Below are 24,655 nucleotides of genomic sequence, written 5' to 3'. Positions count from 1 at the left end.
GCAGATTCTTAAAATAAAGTGTTACATATGAGGTACTGGCGGGTAAATACGCCACCAATTTTTTCAAACTGAAATTGTCAAGCTGTATCAAACTGTTTTTGTGAAGTGAATATGTCAAAAGAAGTGGAAAACTATCTATTTTAAATTTTTAATTTACTGCTGTCAAATTATTTTTATAGAATTTTACAAAAGCATCAGTAATGTTTTTGTTGAGGAACCTCAATTGCTGGAATTACCCGACTTTGGTGGGTGATAATGCCACAATTTTTTTTAGTAAAAAAATGCCCAAAATTCCTCAAAAATGGTGAGGAAATGCCTAATAACTCGAAAATGGGTCAATTTGGGAGGTCAATGATGTACTATGTGGAAAATTCCAGCTTTCCAACAAGATTAGGTGTAATTTTGTATGGTCATTGTTGTTATTTTTTACAATTTGCTTTAGGCTTCAGAACTGCTCGCAATGGCTGAAAACCACCTCCAATCGATTTGTGAGGCCAAGAAACATGTACATCTTGTCTTTTTGGTGCAAAAATTTGATTTTTGAAAACCACTATAAAAATAACCCATCAAAAATAATGTGGCGTTATTACCCGCCATGGTATTAATTTTAAAATTAATAAATTGAAGCAGAATAATGTTGATAACGCATGTTTAAATGGCAAATTCGTGAAATTGAGTAAAACTTTTGTTAAAAAAGTTATTTAAATTATGAAATTTAATTAAAATTTGTCGTAAAATGTGTTCTAGTAATATGGTACTGATGTTTTCAACTGTAGTTGGTGTCGGTTTATTTGATTTGTGTACAAAATTGAATTTTTTGCAACTTGTTAGTGTTGTGTGATTTAAATGGATAGTGATGTAATGTAGATTAAAATGAAAATTAATGTGAACTAGTGCTTGTGTTTTACCATAATGATGTCGTAATGAAATAAATAGTGAACTATGCAATCACATTAAGTTGAAGAAAAATCTACGAATACATTTTAAATCTACTTCCTGGACCAACCAGCTAAAGCTATGATATGATGGATATTAAAGAAGAAATCATCAACATCTCAAACCAATTGAAAGTTAAACAGCTTTAAATTCCAAAATTCCTTCGGATAGATGTCAACAGGCATAGTGGTACAATGTTTGCAAAGAATTTCAAGAGAAATCTCCATCATGTATGCAATGTTCGGTGATTATTTGATGTATCTTATCTATGAGCTGGAGATTATGTTCGCGTATATATTCACAATTATTCGTATTTGTTGAACTGATGAGATCTTCATCTACAGGGGGGGGGGGGCAAAGTCAGGTGGCAAATTTGCAAAATTAGAAAAATTTTTTTCCAAAATTTCACTTTTATTCAATTATAATGCGAAAATGTTTAGTGTAAGTGCTCAAAATGGTCACCACTGACCCTAATACACTTTAAATAATGTTTTTCGACGGATTTGACAATACAAGTGACTATCATGCGGTCTTCATATCAAAATGAAACACTACAGAAAAATGGAATTCGCGCATTTCACAAAATTTTAGTTTTTTGAGAAAAACTCTAAAGCTAAGCATTTTAGAAAAAATCTAACGGCATTATGTCGATTGGAAATTTAATTCTCTACAATTTTCCTTGACCTCATTTTCCCGTAGAATGCTTTTTTCCGCCTCCAGATCACTTTTAATGAAACCAAACAACTCAAAATTTTTTCCAAACATTGAAATTTTTCCTTTTTCAGAACTCATTTTTCCAAGAAATCTCATTTAAACACGAAAAACGCAACAAAAAGCACCGATATTACAATAAACATGTTCCCAACCAGTCGCGTTGCTAGGTAACGTGGTGTTAAGCGAAGCCACTGCAGTAAAACTGACGCATGCGCCGTTTGCATCGCCGCCAGCTGACTTTTGCCCCTCCCCTGTACTTCTTTGCTATATTTCTCATTGTCAATTTGTCATCCTCCAGAGTTTTTCTCAGTATTCTTTTAGAAATTGGATTGTAAACGATTGTAGTTCTCATCTTTAATGATGAAAACAGTGTTCTTTATGAGCTCATTTTTACTTATTTTTTCATTTAAATCATTCCCACGTGATCTCAAATTAATTATTAAATATCAGAATGTGATTTAAAACGCAAAATAAAATGTTCTTGGGATTTATTTTGTTCTAGTGCATTAATATTGCATTCATTTCTATAGTGTTATCAGAGTACATACTCCCAACTAGTGATGACGTCACAAAACAGCGCTCAGGCCTTTCACTATAGGTGGTATTGTGGAAGCTCGAAAATAAGTTTCCATGAGATACATAAGTAATTAACACAATAGAGGCAACACCAACATAAAGTATGTTAGTCCAAGTACCCAATTTGGCATATGGATATGCGTTGATTTGTATGCAATCCCCCTCGAGAGGTAGTATGTCACAATGGTGGTGATGAGTTGGTTAATCGAAGTTGAAATTGTGAAAAATCCGTCCCAACTTACCTCGGTGCACCTACGATACTGTAATGTTTTTTCTGGGTGGTAGGTAGTGGGGGCACAGAAGGGGAATATCGAAGGCTTAAAAACCTCACGAAATCTTCCTCCTCCCTTCATATCCTGTGCTCAGATACCCAACCACACCGAATTTTTCTGTCGATTTCGCAATACTTTTTGAAATCTATTCAACTGTGGTATACCTATGTACAATGTACATGCTACACGTTGATAAATAACTTCGCCGCGTGTCGAAAATATTCAGTAAATCCTTCGAACTTGAACGCAAAATGAGTGAAAAATCATCTTAATGAATGCGCTGTCTGTATCTATTCAAAGTAAACTTTATAATCTATTTTGTATACCATGAGGAAGCATATACGTTTACCAAAGAAATTGAACTTTATTAATATCTCGAAAGATAATAAGAATCACTGTCAGATTAAAAGTAATAAATCATCGTAAAACGGAATTTAATATCTTGACAGCTTTTTATGTGTTATTCCAACGTTTTATTCATCATTTTCAAAGTCATATTTTATAGTATTTTGTATAAGTTACAAAGGAGATTAATCTTTTAAGGTTACTGTTCATCGATGCAAACGTACCTACACCGACGCAGAGTCATGAATACTTTATGATCATCATCTATACACATTGGTTGGTATACCTACTCATACTGCTGTAATAACTTCATATTCCTATGTACCATATAGAGTACCGTAATAAACACTTTTTACTCTCGAACACGGGACGAACTTCGATTTGTAAGTAACCTGTATGGGTTTCAAAAAAAAGTTTCATTACTCGATAGATCAGAAAGGTATCTACATAACTTTTTTTTTAGACAGAATGAATAACATAATGTGGAATTGTTGGAATAACAAAAATCCTCTTGTAAGTAGATGTAACTTGTTGGCTAAAAATATGAAATTTCTAATATAGCCAGTTGGTTTATTTGGTTAAAAACGAGTACCTACTACCTACCTAACTGTATAAGTATGAGTGTTTGTTTTCATTGCATAGATACGTTCGACTTGAAAATGGACCTTACTTTTGAATGGGTGCTCTGTTTCTAAGTAAATAAGTTTCCTTTCGAGATGAAATTTGTATTTATTCAGGGTTTAGCATAAGCGGTGGCGTCCAAACAATGTTGATGTGGGTGGAATTGTGCCTATACTCGCTCATATATGTAATTGTACATGGGGAGGGGCGTGATTTTTGAATAAACATGGCTCGAAACCCTCATAACCAAAATTTCAGCTGCCCAAATTGATTTTTCAATTTTTGGTGAATTTTGACCACCCTGTATATAAACATTTAAAAACTACCCCCCCCCCACCCCGTAAAATATAATTTATGTTTGAAATTCGTTATATTTATAATATCTTTTTGGTTACATCAGATTTTCCCTCAAAAGTCAAATTCGTCTCTCCTTCTCCCAGCAAAAAAAATCGACTATGGTATGAGCTCAGCTATATACTGGTGGAAAATTACAATAGACCTACGTTAGCGATCACTTGAAAAAGGACAGCGACGACAACGATGGCATTCGAGCGAAATATGTACGTATTATACCTGCATCTAGAAACGTATTGAATATTAGAGATGATATCTACGCCAGAGCGAGCATGTCTCCCTCGAAAGATAGATACTAGATTATGAAATTACATCATCGTCGCCGTCGCTCTATAAAGTTCTCAAATGTAAACATAAACAGGAAAGTGTTATTGACGCGCAACAATTTATAAGATAATGGTAAGTTTACAGAAAGGGTTTTAATTAAGCCCGACAAGCTGAATATCGGTGACTGTGTTGGGCCACACTATACGTACGACGACTTCATTAGCGAAGATGTTTCCAAGAGGTCAATAATTCGACGTTTATGAAACGTTAATTAAACTGCCTGGAAGCTTTACCTATAGGTACGCGTGGTAAAGGCTGTTTGTTTTGCTATAGCCTATATTGATACTATCACCGAATATATAGATAGGCACTACATGTATAAGGTAGGCATATGAACGTGTGTGGTGGAATCTAACGCGCGATGAGTAAATTAGGCAGGCTATGGTTTTTGCACACCTCATCGTGGTTCGTGCTCGTTTCGTAATCCGTGAACATTTTCTTTAACACCGACACACGCGGTAATAAATTGAAAGAAAAAAACCCACTATATAGAAACGTTAAGTCGAAAATATCCCCCATTAAAGTAAACTAGGTGCCCGAACATGGTAGTCATAAAATGATGCTGTCGTAATTTTTTTATAACTTGATAAAGTTATGAACATTTTTTTCTTCGCAGTTACTTCGTATTAATTATGTCAAAATTTTGAAAGATATCATTCCTGAAACTGGGGAAATATTTTGGAACGCAGTGGTGCCAATTTTTTAGTCATTATTGCCAATTTCGAAAATTAAAAATTTATTTTTGTGAGTTTTTGGCTATTTTTCTCAAATTTTTCAAATTGACAATAATGAATAAATAACTGGCACCACTGCGTTTCAAAATATTTCCCCAGTTTCAGAAATGATATCTTTCAAAATTTTTACATAATTAATGCAAAATAACAAATTTCGATTTTGTAGAGAATTTAATGCTGAAAAAATTATTAGGTATATGACAGATTTTTGGATTTCCCACTGTTTTGGAAAAACAATCTTACGAAAAAAAAATCAGCACCCACAAAATCGAATTGACCATCTTTGAAACTCATTCAATCGATTTGCACCCAATTTTTAGAATTTGTTTCCACCAATTCAAATCCATTACAATAATTGTTGTTGAAGCTTTCAAAAGTTGAAGCAACAGATTAAAAAGAGGTAGAGAAGGAAGAGAAATTTTCACATCGTCCTTGAGCTATTTTGGGCCCAATTCTGAGATTTTGCTTTTTCTAAAAAACGTTAAAATCACGTATTCGCGATTTCAACGAATTAAAATCTCAGAATTTGACCCCAAAAAAGCTCAATTACCTATTAAAATTATAAGAAAAATAAAATGAAAAATTATCGAGCACTTGCTGGTGTATTTCAAATGTTAATTTTTCGAAATATTTGAAAAAATATGCGTAAATGTCTTTTTTATTTAGGGGTGCCAAAAGGGTCAGGGGTTCCCAAAATATTGAAATTACGAAAAATTGGAAAATTGGATTTTTGAGTACCTATTACCAGCGCAAAATTTTATTGAGCTAAAAATTCGGTAGGATGGAGGTCTCTTAGATACTAATAAACTGTAAAAAGCTTTTTAGCGGGGTTCAAAGGGGCATAGGTTCAAAATAGTGGTTCCAAAATTTTCTAAAACTTGAACCCCTCTCCCTTCCCCCATTTCTGTCCCCGAGGGTCAAAAATAAGAAAATAACCTCGCATAACGTTTATCGGATTCAAACAGATATTTTACGTTGAAAAAGTTTTCCAAAATAATGCTCAGTGGTTCCAAAAATAATTTTTTATGCAGCTTTGGAAACCCCTGGAGTCCAGAATGGTCATTTTGGGTTACCTAAACCACGGATTTTAAGGGGCCCAAAAAATGGCCTCATCGGAACGCCTCCTTTCATCATTTTTTTTTTTTTTGAGATTTACAGTGATTTTAATGCTTTTGTGAGTCTTTTTACATCGAACTAGTGTGTTTTATTTAACACTTTTTCATGCTTTTTTGGATCAATTTTACAAAAATTTCGTCCTTTTTGGGGTAATTTACAGCTTTAGTGCTTTTATGAGTGTTTATTTTACTTCATTTTATCACTATTTCAACACTTTTTCATACATTTTTGGCAAATTTTACTGAAAGAGCGTGCTTTGACCCCCTTCCCCCTCCCCCCCAAAAAGCAGCTACCGAATTACCGAAATCGATTACTCAATTTTTGACAAAGTTTTTAAAATTCAAAATTTTGGTGATTTGTGTTTTTAAAAAAAATTTACATCATTTTGTGAACATTTAAACTATTTTTCACGCATTTTTGATTAATTTTACTGTTTACTTGGCAGAATATTTCAAAGACTATGGAAAAATCTTATTTATGTTTGAAAATTATGTAAATATTTTGGTAGAAATTAGAGCTCTCCTTTTCAATCCACAGGGTGGTCATGGGTGAATTTGAGGGACTAAAATTGGCATATGATTTGATTTCAGACAAAAATATAGGGACTTGGCTGAGGCATTGGAACCGGAAAGTTTACAATTTTATTTTCCCAGCAAAGATGCGGAATTTTTGTGCGGTATTCCTGCATAAAATTTCGTCCATCATAAAAAAAAACTGAAAAAACAAGAACTAGAGTAAATAAAAGAACGCGAATGACGTCCGGTGCATTTCACGTTGCGTCGTACATAAATCAAAAATAAATTGATATTTACCGTTTGCTTTAAAGTCTGTGGTATAATTTTACAAGAAATACATCTCGTAGAACGTATTAAATAAATGGAACACACCGGTAGAAGATTTAACTTACCTGCGGGATTTCGGTACATGTCGCAAATGAAGTCGTAAATTTACGCTTTTAAGTGGGAAAAACTAGTCTCTGGTAACAATTTAAAGTACTTCATACACCTTAACGAATTCAAAAGTAAAACGATTTTAAAACGTGAACGACATTACGCCAGGAAGTGAATTTTTGTATAATTAAAATTTACAGCCGCTGAAAATGCCACATTGCGTTAAATCTGTCAACGGAGTAAAATTTATGGAAACCAAGGTACGAATAAATTCGTCATATGCTGGTTAAAAGCATCATTTATGAGCGGGAAAAAAATGAAATGGTAGGTATTAAAAGATTTGATTCGTAATTCGTTCAAGGTATAAAAAAAATAGGAGTAAAATATGCCACATACTACACGAGTAAAAGTGAGCCATAAAAGTATCCATTTTATAAACTAATCTCATACCTAGACCTACGGTTGAATTTCAGCCTACTTGGAAAATTAAGGAATCGAAGTTAAACATTTACCCATTTAAAATATTAATGTACCTGCTCGAAAAAAATTTATTCTAGAAAATAATTAAGACACGCTTTAATTTAAATAATTCCAAAGTATCCTACAGGTACCGACGAACATTTAACGAGAAAACTTTGAAAAAACTGAAATAGGTATTTACATCGGTACAAAATTGATGAAATTTTTGCCAAAGTTGAACTTATTTTGAAAATATTAATATTGAATAACAAGTTTTACTGTCCTTCTCGACACTGTCTCTGTTTTTATTATTATTTTTGAAAGTTTATACGACCTACCTGTATAAAGTCAAAGTTTCCGGATTAAATTTGCAACTTTCGTTCAACACAAAGTTGAAGTGTAAGTATACCGAACAAGGTGGTTGTAAAATTGAAAATTTTATTAGTTAAATTAAAATTTTCCTACTCGATAGTACATATTAAGGTACCTACCATACAAGTTTAGCACGTACCATCGGTATAATCACACAGATAAGATATGCTACGCAAACGAAGTGTGACAGGAAAGCTTTAAAAAGATTGACAAATTTTCGATAATTATTTAATCGTGCGTATACCGCAACCTCGTTAAAAGTTTTTCTACCTCAGGTAACTTTATTTTCTCGAGTAAAACGGTGATTGCAAAATGGAACGAAAGCGAGTATTTTGAAAGTATTTCCACAAATGCCAACAAATTTCTTACCATTAGGTACAGACCAATGGCTAAGTTTCAATAAAATACCTTTAATGGGTGTTTGTTTTGAATTACCTTGTTCACTTTTATAGTTAAGTATAATCTAAATATTCTAACTTGATACATAAAACGTTTTCGTGTTTAGCCTGCTGGATAATTTGAACGATTATGCGGTTGTGCGAAATGATATCGTGATGTCTTATGGCGTCTTTTATACGTTCAGGATGTATTATTGTTTCCGTTCTGGGCGAATTCAGCCAGCACGTAGGACGTTGTAATTGCAAAGGAATAAAAATTGATGTTTTTGCTCAGTTTTTATTTGGCTTACCATTTAAAAAGTTGGTTATATCACACCTGTAGTCCTCACTGATTCAAGCCAAAAAAAAAAAATTAATGTAAAAGTGGTCTTCGATTTTGACGACAATGGCATAGATCGACGCAGAATTTCAAATACTTTCGTTTGTGTTGTAGCGTTAGCGTTGTGTAAGTTGCGCCTTAGCGCATTTCAGTCTATTGGACTCCTGTATAATATCCTTGTATATACGTTGATAATAAATACTCATTCGTTATGGGTTAAATTAATTCGTTTAATCATCAATAATTATCCTGAAAAGTTACAACAGTTGGCGACGAGGATTGTGCGTTTCTACGCGTATTATATGGAACAATGTGTTCGAACAGTGTATCAGTTCGCGGAGTATTTTTTCGTGGGTTTCGTTGCTGATAAATCTCCGTGCACGCCTTCGCCATGACTAGAAGCGGAGGAACAAAAAACGGCGAGAATAATGAAGAAGCCAAAGCATCGGAGGTAGCTTCATCATCATCTACGGTCATCAATAATTATACTACTACGCAATCGATGTTCGAATGTGAAAAATTCAATGCTGGTACTATGATATGGGACCGATGGATACAACGAATCGAAGGTGCATTCGAGACATTCAGTGTTCCTACGGACAAACGTACGCATTATTTAGTTCACAACGTTGAACTTGATACGTTTAATTTACTGGCGGACAAAGTATCGCCGAAAAGTCCGTATTCGTTGAAATATGAAGACGCAAAAAAGCTCTTATCAGATCATTTCAGTCCAGCACCGTTGGAAATAGCTGAAATATTCAAGTTCAATCATCGTGTACAGAAGGAAAATGAATCCGTACGTGATTTCGTTGCATCGTTACAAAAGTTATCGATCCACTGTAATTTTGGTGATTATCAGAAGAAAGCTTTACGTAATCAGTTGGTATGTGGTTTACGCGATGTAAGTACGCAAAATCGTTTATTGGAAATTTCCGATCTTACCTTCGATAAAGCATTAGAAATAGCTACGTCTAGAGAGACATGTGCTCAAGGTTCAGCAGCTTTACATAGCGACGCGAAAAAACCGATACCTGATGCCGAAGTGAACGCTCTGCATACCGATAAAAATAAAAAGCGGCATGTGAAGAAATTTAACGGTAAAAAGAAGCCTGATAACGATTCAACGTCTTCTAAAAAGTGCCATCGTTGCGCGAAAACCGGTCATTCTCCTGATAAATGTTATCACATCAAGGCTGTTTGCAAAGTCTGCCAGAAGATTGGTCACATTGACCAAGCTTGTTTCAAGAAAAACAAAAACAAAGCTCACACGTCCGTACTAGAAGCAGTCGAAGAGTTTGCAGACATGTATGTAAACGAATGTAAATCTTCAAGCGGTCTGCGCAGGAAAATCTGGGTACATCCTACGATCAACGGTGTCGAGTTAAAAATGGAACTCGATTGCGCAGCGGCAGTTTCAACGATAAATTATCGAGAAGCGCTCAAATATTGGCCGAAAGCTGAAGTAAAAACCAGTCAACTTACCTTGTTATCGTTCAACGGGCAGCCATCCAAGGTTCATGGTGAAATTATGGTTCGTGTAAACTTCGAAAAGTGTACCAAAGAGCTCAAGTTGTTTTTGGTGAAAGAAGAGCGACCCCCGTTATTCGGTCTCGAGTGGATCTACGTGTTCAAAGTCGATTGGAATAAATACATTCCATACGTTGGTGAAATTTCTGTCTGCGCTCCGAATTCTCCTCCACCCGAAGTGTTGGAATTGTTACGTCGATTCGAGGTACCGTCAAAGAGCGGCATTGGGAAAATTTCCGACCTTGAAGCTCGTGTTCAACTTAAAGAAGACGCGCGCCCTGTATTTTTCAAAGCTCGACCTGTGCCTTTTGCGTTACAAAGCAAGATTGATGCGGTAATCGATAAATACATTTCCGAAGGCATTTATATTCCTGTTACGGCGAGTGATTGGGCAACTCCGATAGTTCCTGTGGTCAAAGCATCAGGCGACGTTCGTATCTGTGGCGACTACAAAATAACCGTCAACCCGCAGATAATTATCGATGCTTACCCTATGCCAACCTACGAAGAGATGTTTGCTGATATGCAGGGTGACGAGTATACGAAAATCGATATTTACCATGCGTATATGCAGCTTATGATGAACAAAAAAGATCAAAAAATACTTACGTTGAATACTCATCGAGGACTTTTACAACCGACTCGAATGATGTTTGGTCTAGCATCAGCTGCGTGTACTTGGCAAGCGACGATGGAGAAAATTTTAGCCGGTATTCGACGTAAGAAGATTTTTCAAGACGATCTGTATATGACTGGTCCAACAAGAGAAGAACATCTTCAAACTCTACGTGAAGTGCTTGAACGTTTGCAGAAGTACAACTTACGAATCAACGTGGAGAAAAGCGTATTCTTCGCCAAGTCAATCGAATATTGCGGTTATCGTGTCGATAAAGAAGGTATTCATCCGTTGCAAGCTAAATGCGAAGCTATCGTTAACATGAAAAGACCAGAAAATAAGAAAGACATCGAAGTGTTTCGTGGTTTAGTAAACTACTACAGTCGTTTTGTTCCTGAGTTCAGCAATATTATGTATCCGCTGAATCGTTTATCTCGTCAAGACGTCGAATTTGAATGGTCATCCGATTGCGAAGCAGCGTTTGTGAAAATTAAGCAGATATTATCGTCAGAACGAGTTTTGGTGCATTTCAACCCTGCTCTCGATCTCATTGTGGCAACCGATGCCTCACCGTTCGCTGTTGCAGCCATTTTATCGCACCGATTCGCTGATGGTTCCGAGCGCCCTATCCAATATGCGTCGCAGTCGTTAAATCAAACGCAGCAGAAATATGCTCACATCGATAAAGAAGCGTACGCAATCGTTTATGGAATTAAGAAGTTCCACCAATACATTTATGGTCGTAAATTTACGCTCATCACCGATTGCGAACCTCTTACGAAGATATTTTCACCAGACAAAGGTTTACCTGTTCATTCGGCAATGCGCATGCAACATTATGCTATTTTTCTGCAGTCGTATACGTACCAGATTAAATATCGCCGAACCAACGCTCATGCCAACGTCGATGCGTTATCCAGACTTCCGTCATCGCTAGAAACAGCTTCCACCCAAGAACCCGATGTTGTTCAAATGAATGTGTTGGAAGAAATACCAGTTACGTCATCGATCATCGCTAAAGAGACAGCGACTGAACCGAAGTTGAAAAAGCTGATGGAAGCGTTGGAGAAAGGTCACGACTTGAAACCTGTCGATCGTTTTAATATCAACATACTCGAATTTTCCTTACAAAGAGGGTGTATTTTTCGTGGCAGTCGTATCGTTATTCCCACGTCGTTAAAAGAGCAGATGCTCAAGAAGTTGCACTCTGTTCATTTTGGAATTTCGAAGATGAAGTCGCTCGCTCGAAGTATTTGCTGGTGGCCTGGTATTAGCAACGATCTCGAAGATTTGGCCAAAAAGTGCGCCGAATGTAAATTGTTCGCGAATAATCCAGCGAAAGTCAACGGTCAAACCTGGAAAAGTTCAGAGCAGCCGTTCGAGCGTGTTCACGTCGATTTCGCCGGACCGTTTCTGAGTCTCAAATATTTTGTTCTAGTAGACTCATTCAGCAAATGGCCAGAGATCTCGGTTGTTAAAAATGAAGATGCCGCTACGGTCATCAGAGAATGTACTGAAATATTCTCACGTTTCGGTTATCCAAGTATCATCGTCAGCGATAATGGTACAGCGTTCACGTCCGCCGAATTCCAGAATTTTCTCAAAGAGAAAGGCATCGAACATCGTACGACAGCTCCTTTCCACCCTGCCACAAATGGGCAAGTTGAACGTTACAATGCAACGTTCAAGAAGGCGTTAAAGACGTTGAACGCATCACCTCAAGATGTTAACGAAAAATTGAAGCAGTTCTTGATGTTGTATCGTCGAACACCCCATACGACCACAAACAAATCACCTGCTGAGTTACTGCTAGGTAGGCAGATTCGTGCTCAGGTTGACATCGTATTTCCGCCGAAGAAACCCGAAGCCGAACGTGCCAAGAAGGTCGACGACGAAAAAGTTCGTAAATTATCAATGGGAGACAACGTAATCGCAAGAGATTATTCTTCCCCGAAGACCAAATGGCAGTTTGGTACTGTGTCTGAAAAGCTGGGAAAGCTTCACTACAACGTCCTTCTCGACGATGGACGTACATGGAAAAGACATATCGATCAGTTGAGAATTCGATCTCCTGATCAAACCTCGAATACGACGCCGAAAACAGTGGGCAAAAAACCCGATCAAGTTACGAATCCAAGACCGAAGAGAGTCATTAAAAGACCTGTTAGGTTAAATCTTTAATTTCGAAGTTCGATTTCGTTTTATTTTTCGTTTATTTTCGACGAATTTTTCTTATACTTTACTCGATTTATATATCGTTATTGTTAGTTTTAGTTCGATCTATGTATCGTTATTCTTATTCTTATTTTTTTTTTCCATTCTACGTGAATAGGAATCTTTTTTTTTTCTATTTTTTTTGTAAAAGTAGAAAGTGTTGTAGCGTTAGCGTTGTGTAAGTTGCGCCTTAGCGCATTTCAGTCTATTGGACTCCTGTATAATATCCTTGTATATACGTTGATAATAAATACTCATTCGTTATGGGTTAAATTAATTCGTTTAATCATCAATAATTATCCTGAAAAGTTACAACAGTTTGAGACTGGGCCATTTTCCCCAGAACATAAACACGATTTTTTCGAAAATTCCCCCTCTAGATTTTTCCATCATCGTCTTTGAAAAATTCAAATTCCATTCGATGAAAATAATGTCTCAACTAAAATCAACACGCATATTACCCTCTTCCCCTCCGCGATGATTCATTTAAACGCGAATACAATTCTCGTATATATTTCAACCTGGCGATCATAGATTCTTTCCTAATGCTCGCGCGAAAGTGCATTTGAAAACTTGTAAAACCTCGTTATAATTACGAGCTTTTTAAAAGCTAACAAAATGAAGTGTTCTCGGCTGAAATTTGAACTTGGTGAAACATGTAAACTACTAAAGTGCTATCCGTTTACCTCATATTACGGTGTTTAAGCAACGCTACATACTAAGCAGAGCATGTTGGCAATTAAAAATCGCTCTATTGCTCTTTACGACATAAAATTACAGTGTCGTGTTTCTCAGACCGAAATAACACCGTCGAGGTAATAGCAATTTATTGTTTAGAAAAGATTAATCTATATATAGCTTGATTATAAAAGGCTTACGTTGAATACAACGTGAGCTTTTTAAGTGTCCAAAGCGACTTATTTAATCACATCGGTCTACACTTTTCCATTTACCATATGCCTATTTTATTTCATTACCTAACGGTTTTAATTTATACGAGACCATCCGACAGAATTTATTTTCTGGACACAATATTACTGTATTTGGCGAATTGAAAATACCTATTTAAGTAGTTAATTGCAAATTACGAGTATAGGTATTATAGTCCAGGTAAATTAGCTCAAAAACGAGCATTTGTTTGCCAAGTATCGGGGCAAGCTGAAATCTGGTATACACATCCTCTCACAGTATCCTGAACAGCATAGGTACTAAAAGTCTTCTAGGCACTTCTCTCCCTCTACGGTCGATTTTAACCCCCCCTCCTCCCGTTAATTTTTCGCTCAAAAGTCTTCAGATTTTGATTTCATCGCAAAAAAGCTCAGTAGGAGATTTTAGAATATCCAAAACTATCACGAATTGATTTAAAGTATCGAATTTTAATTTTTCATCTGTTGGCCTTCTGGTTGAATTTTGATTTTTACACGAAAAATAAGCCAAATTTAAAAGTCACCAAAAAATTGATAAACGAAATTTAAATACATAGCTGAAATGATCAAAAGAGACTCGTAAAAAAATGTTGAGCAGAATCGAAAAATCAGATTTAATATTTTGGTTCGAGTTGGTAAAAAATAAATCAAGTGTTTGATAAGTTCCATAAAGCTGGATCATATTCTGGAAAACATTGGTTTATTTGCACAACTGATACGAAAAAAACTGATAAAAATTCATCAAATTTCATGTGAATTAGCAAGTTATATAAGTAGCAGAATCTAGACAGAAAAAATGGCAGGAATTAGTAGAAAATCTGGATTTCTGCAAAGATAGCCGAGGAGCCTGGCAAACTATTGAAGAGACTTGATGGAGGCAAAACCCAACAGAGCAATTTCACTCAGGTTACAGCTAACTAAGTAGCCCATCAACTACTCCTGAATGGCAAGACTGGCCGCAAAAGTAGTCAAACATAAGTGGAAAGATGCATGGATGTGGAAGTGAATACATTTGCCACACCAATTACTAACAAAGAAGTGAAGTCTGAAATCAAATTGTCCAAAAATAGGAAGGCTGCTGGTGTGGATAACATGCATACTGAACAGATCACACACTTCGGACCAAAGGCAATAAATTGGATCCAAAAAGTGTTTAATGCCTGTATAAAAACTTCAAAAATGCCAAGACTATGGCGACAGGCACATGTTATTGCATTACAGAAGCTAGGCAAGGATGCAAATGACCCAAAGAATTACAGGTCTATCTCCCTGCTGTGTCACCTATACAAGATTTTTGAAAGAGTCATTTTAATTTAAATCGCATGGCTGACTGTATAGATGAGGGGCTGATCAGACAGCAGGCTGGATTTAGACCAGGAAAATCATGCACTGGCCAGATATTACACTTAACACATCACATTGAAGATGGTTTTGGAAAGAAGAAAGTCACCTCACAGCAGCTTTTGACACAGTGTGCCACCGACTACTCCAGTATAAGGTGTACCAACTTACAAAGGATTTTAAATTTACACAGATAGTCACTATGTTGATGAAAGACAGAAGATTCTATGTGACACTCAATGGTAAAAACAGCACCTGGAGGCAACAAAAGAATGGATTGCCCCAGGACAGTGTTTTGTCACCAATTCTCTTCAACATTTACACCAATGACCAACCAATTGGACCGGATACTAACCACTTTCTTTATGCAGATGATCTTGCATTAACTGCTCAACATGATACGTTTGTGGAGGAGGATGGTACACTAAACCAGGCTGTAGAAGAACTGGACACTTACTATAAAGATAACCACCTCAAACCAAATCCAACAAAGACAAAGACATGCTCTTTTCATCTCAGAAATCGTGAAGCAAAGTGACAATTGAATATTTGATGGGGTGGAACAGATCTGAAACATGCAACTGTGAGGCAACTAAAATGAAAGTTGCAGCCAGAACAAATACATATAATTTGCAAACTAGCAGGCAGCAGTTGGGGAGCTAAGCCCCAAGTTATATGAGAGCATCTGCACTGGCACTGTGCTATTCAGTGGGGGAGTATGCCTGCCCTGTTTGGAGTCGTTCAGCATATGCAAATAAAGTTGATATACCCTTAAACGAAGCATGCAGATTGGTGACTGGGTGCTTACACCCAACACCATTGAATAACCTATATGAGTTGAGTGGAATTGCCCCACCAGCAGTCAGACGTGAGGTTGCATCCATGGTAGAGAAGACAAAGATGCTAAAAAATCCGCTGCATCCTATGTATGGATATGAAGAACTGGCAGAAACCCGCCTCAGATCTAGACACAGTTTCATGAAAACAGTTGAAGAACTAAAAGATACCCCTAGCACAGATATCTAGATGTCGCATATGGAATGCAGGTGCTGAGGGAAGCATTGACTTTTATCAACCTAGACCACTAATCATACGCAAAAAAAACCAATTGGTTATGTCGCCAACTCTGTGTAATAAACAAACGCAACTGCGCATGTGCCAACAACTGATGATGTGAGTGTGTGTGTGTATATGTGTGTATATTGCTGTTAGTAGTTGAGTTGAGTTTACATTATCTGTTATGCTGTTATCAATCCGAATTAGAATTTGATTTTTCAAGATTTGTTTTATTTGGTTGAAAATGTTGAAATTATTGAAAAAGAAAGTAATGAAAGACTGCTCCTAGTAATGAGAAAATGACTCCGATTGCATACAGATATTTTTCTTCGAGCCCTATCAAAAAATAATCAGAATTATGGACTTTTACCTTTTAACATTGTTTTCATTAATATCATTCTCGTTCTTCCTCTTTTTAGCCATGATTCACAAGATTTCATAAAATTTTAAAAATATCAAATAAAAATTCAAATCTAAGGATGTTTATTTACGTAGGTATTCGATTCCTGTTGTTTTGATAAGGAAAAATGAAAAATACACGTTCTTGACCAACGCATGCGCAGTTGCGTTTGTTTATTACACAGAGTTGGCGACATAACCAATTGTGTTTTTTTTGCGTATGATTAGCGGTCTAGGTTAATAAAAGTCGATGGAGGGAAGAACTGGGCAGGAAGCCCTACCAAGCGGAGAACATTTGAAGTATGGACTGTGGAAAACACTTAACAGATTGAGGAGTGGAGTCACACGATCTAAGTACAACCTTCATAGATGGCAGTTGGCTGATGATGATCTGTGTGAATGAGGCGATGTTCAGATTGACAAACACTTATTTGAGTGTGAATTATCAGAAAAAATTGATCTTGGAAAATTAAATGAGACACTTGACGATGAAGCAGTTAGATTCCTTGAGTACTGGCAGGAGAAGGGTATTTAGATTTAGACTTACATTAAGATTTAGATCGAGTTTTTCATGTTAATTTAGGCATGTCGACCAGATACGAGAAAAAAAAACCCTGGAAGAAATCAACTTCAAAGTTCAAACAGACTATGATTTTAAAAAATGTCATCAAGTTGTTGTTTTTGCATTAAAGCATAATTTTAATTTTCCATTTTATACATTTTCAGCAATCATAAAATAGTGATCTCGTTGGTGTCAAAAATTCTCCTTTCTTTCCAGACCACGAGAAGTGCATCAATGTGCATCAAAATGCAATTTTTGAGAAAATAACTGTGCATTTGAATGAAAAATAATGAAAGGCGAGTTCTGCGCCAGGAGCAAGCTTCAAAACTCCCGGATCAAACTTTTCTCTTGTCTTGTCAAGATTTCTTATAAAATGCCCTCACATGACGTTTAAAATCATTTTTAAAACCATCACTCCCCCTTCCCCCACCCCTTCCCCCACCCCTTCCATTATGATTTCATCACCGAATATCGTATTATCTAATCTTACCTATAGGTAGGTACGTTGATTTTTAAAATCTAAATCATCGATTGTGGTTCATTTGTGCCTACGTATAACTCGCAAAGATTCTTATTTGTGCTCCAAAGGATCACAAAATTTGACAAGGAAATAATTTGCAAATTTATGTAAATTGAATTCTATTCGATAATGTTACATCTTCCGAATTTTGGGACGTGTTATTATTTCTCTTGTATTGTATATATTCGATCACTAAACCGAAGCAATTTTCGTCTACGTATAGTAGGAACCAATTCCACGGTATTAATTTTTTTCCATCCTTATCTGCTCCGTAGTAGTATGTACACTGTGAATTTCGTATAAAAATACAATTAACGACCTGCCATCGGCACGAGAAATGAATTTCATCGGCGTAGGTGCGAGGAATTTGATAATACATCGTACTCCTACATCGCGTCGCCGCATATATGGGGAATAAATTCACTTTTTAAGCTCATATAGTACTCGGGTTAAAATATGATTCGATGCGAGATTCGTCGGTACGAGTATTTTGTGGTGTCGCGAAACCCTGAGGGTACTTTAATCGACCTTAAAAATACCCCAACGACGACGCAGCGCAGGTTAGTTGAACCAGAAATGTCAGGTAAATGACAAATAAGCCGATGTATGTATGCCTAAAGCTACAACCAATTATCATTTTAATCCAAGCCGCGCGCGAAATTCGTTTAACTACAACATAATTTGAATAATAATCCGTTTAAACGACGAATAAAGAGACAACGTATGTTGAAAAAAGAACCAACCCCACCATATAGCAGCAGCAGGCGTTGCTTATAGCCAATCTACAGGCTCGATAAGTATCGCATTTTCTTGAATTTATTATCGACTGAGCAACGCGTGATTTCGTGTTTTCAATTTAAGTTCATTAAAAATATCGGTGGCGTTAAAATAAAAAAAAATACTCCGAACGGGTCAGCTGTAGAGAGAGAATATTAGGTTATGTTATTGTATGTATGTAGTTACACCGCGAGTGTAGATATTGTCGGGACCTCGATTCGAAATTATTTCGGACAGTAGACATATTAAAAGGAAAATTTAATGTTGAATGCCGAGTTTGAAATGTAATAAAAGCGTGCTGCCGCGGTTTCGATGTTATTAAAACTTTAATACATTTTCTCTGGCATTTTAAACCAGTATAATTTATTTTTCTTGACAATCTTGCAGCAATGTTTAAACGATATTCGTGTAGTATTTTTACCCTCAACTTGATGTATTCATTTGAAATTAAATACGAGAACACAAATTGCTGAAATTTTTGGAACGTTTCAACTCTTCCCATCTCTCCATCCCCCTATCCTCGTGTTTCATCCCCGAAACCCTTACGTGGCTAATAAAACCATCGAGTATTTTTTCCCCAATCTATGGAATGTGTTTAGGGTGCGTTGTTTTTGGTCTGCCATTCTGTCGATCGTAATTACCGATGGTAATACGTCACGATGGGTAATTTTTTTCAATTATTTCAAACCTTGTGGTATAAATTTCAGTTTCTTTATCACTATCGAAGGTATACGAGTATAGCTAGATATAGGTAACCTTCGTACCTCGTACGTTTTCGCTCGCTTGGGTATATCCTTATTTTATTATACCGTCGGTAGTGTACCCTGGATAACCTAAGTTTATTTTCTGGGTCTGCTTTTCGGGGCTATTTTGATGTTTTTATTGCCGTTACGGCTACGACTTTGTAAGTGATTTTTTTATATCTTGTTTTACTGTTATTACTCGTGTGAAGTTTAATTTCACTGATGCGGATGAAAAATCAAATTCTTCTACGCTACCTATAGACCTATAGCGAAAATTAACCATAAAATTATTGAAATACGGTGCACAATTCGAAATAAAAAATGTATTCGAACATATTTACACTAATACAAAATGTACAATAAAATAAAACGAAATAAAATCGCCATAATGCGATCATAAAACGTAATAAACTCGAACGGAAAAACGAATACTCGAGTAGAAAAATTATAAAAGTCATCGGATGATTTTGTTGACTTCTCGGAAACGAAAACGATACAATGTATCTCGATAACGCTCGAATTACAGGTAATTACAACGAAAAAATCGAATACAAATAATTACGCGAATTTGCTCATTTTTTAACACTTTCCCTAATTCGAGAATTATCGAACCAATGATCTAAACAATCGATGATGTTAATCCAGATTGTTCTCGCAAGATTGACAATCTTGGACATGGCAACGGCTTCGTCAGTATATCAGCCAATTGCTGCTCAGTTCGAATATGCTGAACATTGATCATATTCGCTCGAATTCGATCACGGATGAAGAAGTATTTTCTCTGGATATGCTTCGTTCTGCTATGAAATTCGACGTTCTCGGCTATTCGAATGGCATTTTCGTTATCCACCAATAACACAGGAATGTCGGACAGATCGATTAATTCTCGAAATAATCTCGAAATCCAGATAGTCTCCTTCGATGCTTCGTTAGCGGCGATTAATTCGGCTTCGCAACTCGAGTCAGCTACCAACTGCTGTCGTTTGCTGATCCAGGAAATCGCCGCGTCAGCATACTTGATCAGAACGCCAGTTGTCGATCGAGATGTAGTAGGACAGCCGGCGAAGTCTGAGTCACTGTAACACTCTAGCTGTTTGACAGTTGGATCGAACTTATATACCAACATGAAGTTTATCGTACCGTTCAAGTAACGAATAACGCGTTTCAAACAGCTAACATCTTCGGGTGATGGATTTTCCAGGGATCTCGATAATACGCCAACTGCGTATGAAATATCAAATCGAGTACCTCTGGCGACGTACAGCAGCGCGCCAACTGCTGATCGGTAGGGAAAATCAGACGTTTTCTCGATGTCTGATGTCATAGATCGTTTTACAATCGGAGTATCTACTGACTTACAGCCAGCCATTCCGAACCGCTTCGTAAGTTTTTCGATATACAGCGACTGATCCAATGAGATATCTCCGTTCGAAGATCGAGATATTCGAATACCAAGGAACTGGTCAGCTGTTCTCGAAACGATCTTAAATTCGGACTGCAACGCGTTGATAAATGCATCCATCAGTTCTTCGTCATCTGATGATGCCAGTCCGTCGTCAACGTATAAAGCGAGAATGAGTTTACGAATTTTCCCATTTCGCTTTACGTAGAAGATGTAAACGCAGGGATCTTCTTTACTTTGTACAAAACCGAGTTTTATGAGGAAAGCATGAAATCGAGCATTCCAACACCGAGGTGCTTGTTTTAGACCGTACAAGCTGCTTTTCAATCGACAAACTCGATTCGTACCGTCGTTATAACCGTCGGGTTGCCACATGTAGACTTCTTCCTCGACCTTTCCATACAGGAAAGCTGCAGAGACGTCAAATTGACGTACAATCATATTTTCGGCCGCTGAGATCGCTAACAACGATCGTATCGTATCGAGGCGAGTTACAGGTGCAAACGTTTCATCGTAATCAACTCCGGGTCGTTGACTGCAACCTTTTACAACTAATCGAGCGCGATATTTCTCGATAGTGCCGTTCGAATTCGTCTTTACGCGGAAAACCCATCGATTGCGTAATACAGGCTTTCCCGGAGGTTTAGGAACTAAATCCCACGCGTCGTTAGTAGCCATGGACTGCATTTCGGTGTCCATCGCTGCTTTCCATTCGGAACGTTCTTGACTTCGAATAGCTTCATCGTACGAGGTCGGTAACGAATCTAATTCGGCCAAGAAAATCTCGATCTCAACACAATTAGCGTGATTGTTGAGAATCGCAGATTTCGAACGTTTGTTGTCACGTAAATTTCTCCATCTAGACAGAAGCTCGGATTCTTCTAGATCTTTGTTAGCGTTTTGAAAATCATCGATATCCGAATCTTCGTGCTCGGACGCTGATTTCGATGACTTTGGAGAAATTTTCGAATTAGACGACGGTGATTTCTTCGGAGTAGAAGGTGCACTCTTTTTCGCAGTGCTTTTAGTTTCCTTCGTTTTAGAATCACTGTTACTTTCATAATCAACTGGATCGAGCAAATCGTCGTTGATTGGTAACGTAACGCGTTCTTCGCAATCTTGAAGTCTTTCGTTGAAGGTGACGTCTCTCGAACAAACAACGTCACGTTTCTCGGGAACGTAGACTCGATATCGCTCATCACCATCATATCCGACGAGGTAACCGACAAGTACCTTTTTATCCATCTTTTTGCGTAGCTGGATAGGTACATGGACGTAACACTTCGAACTAACAATTCGAAGGTGTTTTATTCGAGCTGGTTTACCGAACCATAATTCGTAAGGAGTTGAGCCGTCGATCGATGATTTGCCTACTCGATTCAGCAAATAAGCAGCGGTGGTAACGAGTTCGGCCCAGATTGATACCGGAAACGCGTAATCTGGATTCGAATATTTCAATGTTCGAGCCATTTCAACAATCGTTCTATTTTCACGTTCAACAGAACCGTTTTGCTCCGGCGTGTATGGCGCAGTTAGTCGTTGTCGAACACCAAAATCTCGTAACACCGAACGTACTGCCTCGTTATCGAACTCGCCTCCGTTGTCAGATAAAAATTCCAACACGCGATGACCTTGAGTACGAGCTTCGGAAAGTACCTCTCGAATACAGCGAGATACTACGGCTGCCGTTTTCTCCTTCTCGACAAACACATGTCGATAATGCGAATAGTGATCTTTGATAACGATCAGATATCTGCGACCACTGAAGGAACGATCGAATGGTCCGCAAACATCACCAGAAATCAGCTCACCAACTGATCTGGTCGGTAGACGTGTGCCGAACGTCTGACGGTGCGCCTTTCCAAACTGACACGATTCACAGACATCGGTATTAGCGTTGGCTTTCGTTTGTAGCCCCAATGCTGCGAGTTTGGATCGAACGAGATTTTTATCGACGTGACCCCATCGTTCGTGATAGAGTTGGACTAGTTCGCTGCTCTCAACAGCATTCACCTGAGGCTCTGGTAACACGGTGTCGAACGATGCTTTGTAAAGCGTACCATGTTTGTTTCTCGAACCGGTGAACATTACGCGATCTCCTGTTTCGAAACTGCAGGAGACTTGATTTGAGACGAATTTACTATCTGGCTTTTTATCGTGAGCGGCAAGCACAGATACTAAATTTTTCGAAATACTCGGTACATGCCACACGTCCGTCAAATCGAATTTGATAAGCTGGCCATTTACGAAGCTAGCAACTTCGATCGATCCATGACCAACAGCTGCGACTCGACTACCAGCAGCTTTGACGAAGTAATTTGACGGAAACGGTTCGTACGTTTGGAACCATTCTCGATGCGGTGTGATATGTTTGGTGGCGCCGTTATCGATCCACCAAGCTTGAGTATCGTTCGAGGAAATAACCGTATTCATTTGCTGCTCACAATCGGCGAGTAGAGCACTTTTCGTTTCTGAATCGGCTATCGTTTCGTTCACTTTTGGCGAACTACCGGAAGCGTTGACTTTTGGCGAATAATTTGCAGTACCGTTAGCTCGAGCTGGAAAGGGTGGTCTACCGTCGTTTATCCACCTAGAGCACTTTTTGAGCCAGTGCCCTTTCCCGGAACAATACTTGCAAATGACATCGTTTTGCTGGTTACTTCCAAAATTATTCGAATTATTTCCAGAAGTACGTTGATCACCGGACGTTTTAGCGACGAATCTCGAGTTATTCTTCTTGCCGGATTTAGCAAACATAGCTTCGGATGACGACGTTGATGAGCTATGCACCGGACTAACGTTACGCTCATGCATAATAAGTGCATCGGATAGATCGTTGAGCGACTTACTAGCCTGAGATTTGATAAGAAGGTAACTCGCTTTAAAAGATTCGAATCGATTCGGTAGAATATGCAAAACTTTTGAAACGAACAATAATTCTAACAGCTGATCGACTGTCTCGATTTTTCGATTTTCCAAGCCTGCTCGAAATTCACGATGTTGATTTTTGATTCGCGAAACAACAGATGGCGCATCTTCGATATCATTCCATTCGGTGCTGAAGAAATTTAGACATTCGCGGAACAATTGATCTTCAGCTTTATCGTCGAATTCTTTCGTGAGCACTACCCATGCTTCACGTGCGGAGAGCCTACCAGCGATGCGACTGTGTAGGTCTTGAGAAATCGTTTGGGAAATGATTATCTTCGCTTGATGAGATGCTTTTTGCCAAGCTGCAATGGAATTACGTGTTTTGGCGGCGTCGGCGGCGGTATCGGTCGTTTTTGGTTCTTCAGGGCAGGTTGATTTACCTTCGACGATCTCCACGGCATTAAATAAGGCGAGTACGTCGAGCACTTTATCTTTCCATGACGGCCAATCACTGGAACAGGACAGAGGCTTTATACCCTTGATATAATCCATGGTGAAATTAGATATCAACAGCTAACGACTGCGATCTAATTTGTAACGTTGAAGATAACGCGAATATGCACTCGAACCACCGTAATCGTTTCTAGATAACGAACCGAACGAAATACATCACGATTAGCGTTTTTATCTCGAATAGGCACAGTTTAGCGCGTCTGGTACCCATAACCTATTGAAATACGGTGCACAATTCGAAATAAAAAATGTATTCGAACATATTTACACTAATACAAAATGTACAATAAAATAAAACGAAATAAAATCGCCATAATGCGATCATAAAACGTAATAAACTCGAACGGAAAAACGAATACTCGAGTAGAAAAATTATAAAAGTCATCGGATGATTTTGTTGACTTCTCGGAAACGAAAACGATACAATGTATCTCGATAACGCTCGAATTACAGGTAATTACAACGAAAAAATCGAATACAAATAATTACGCGAATTTGCTCATTTTTTAACAAAAATATCCAATTTTATACCGACAAATTTATCAAAACTCGGACGTAAATAAGTAATAAGATTACTCGCTTTGTTCCATTATCTTAAACTACAATCCAAAGCAGACCGAAGAAAAATTTCTTACTCCTGTGAATTTTTTCCCCTCGAAAAATATGAATTTGCCGAAAAATTTACCACCTTTGGTATCTGGAAAAAAAAATAGTATTTGGAAAAAAATACCTCGTACATTCTTCCGTTTACA

The 24,655-nt window shown here is 37.5% G+C and overlaps 1 protein-coding gene across 6 annotated transcripts in view; it reads right to left on the bottom strand.

Moving 5' to 3' along the window:
* Positions 1–24,655, bottom strand: part of LOC135831213 (mucin-5AC-like) — a 407,292-nt gene that overhangs the window by 119,559 nt on the left and 263,078 nt on the right. The window lies entirely within an intron of this gene.

The sequence above is a fragment of the Planococcus citri genome, chromosome 1, assembly GCF_950023065.1.
Source record: "Planococcus citri chromosome 1, ihPlaCitr1.1, whole genome shotgun sequence".
Classification (NCBI taxonomy): domain Eukaryota; kingdom Metazoa; phylum Arthropoda; class Insecta; order Hemiptera; family Pseudococcidae; genus Planococcus; species Planococcus citri.
The sequence above is the reverse complement of the archived record's forward strand: the minus strand, read 5'-3'. Positions and strand labels throughout refer to the sequence as shown.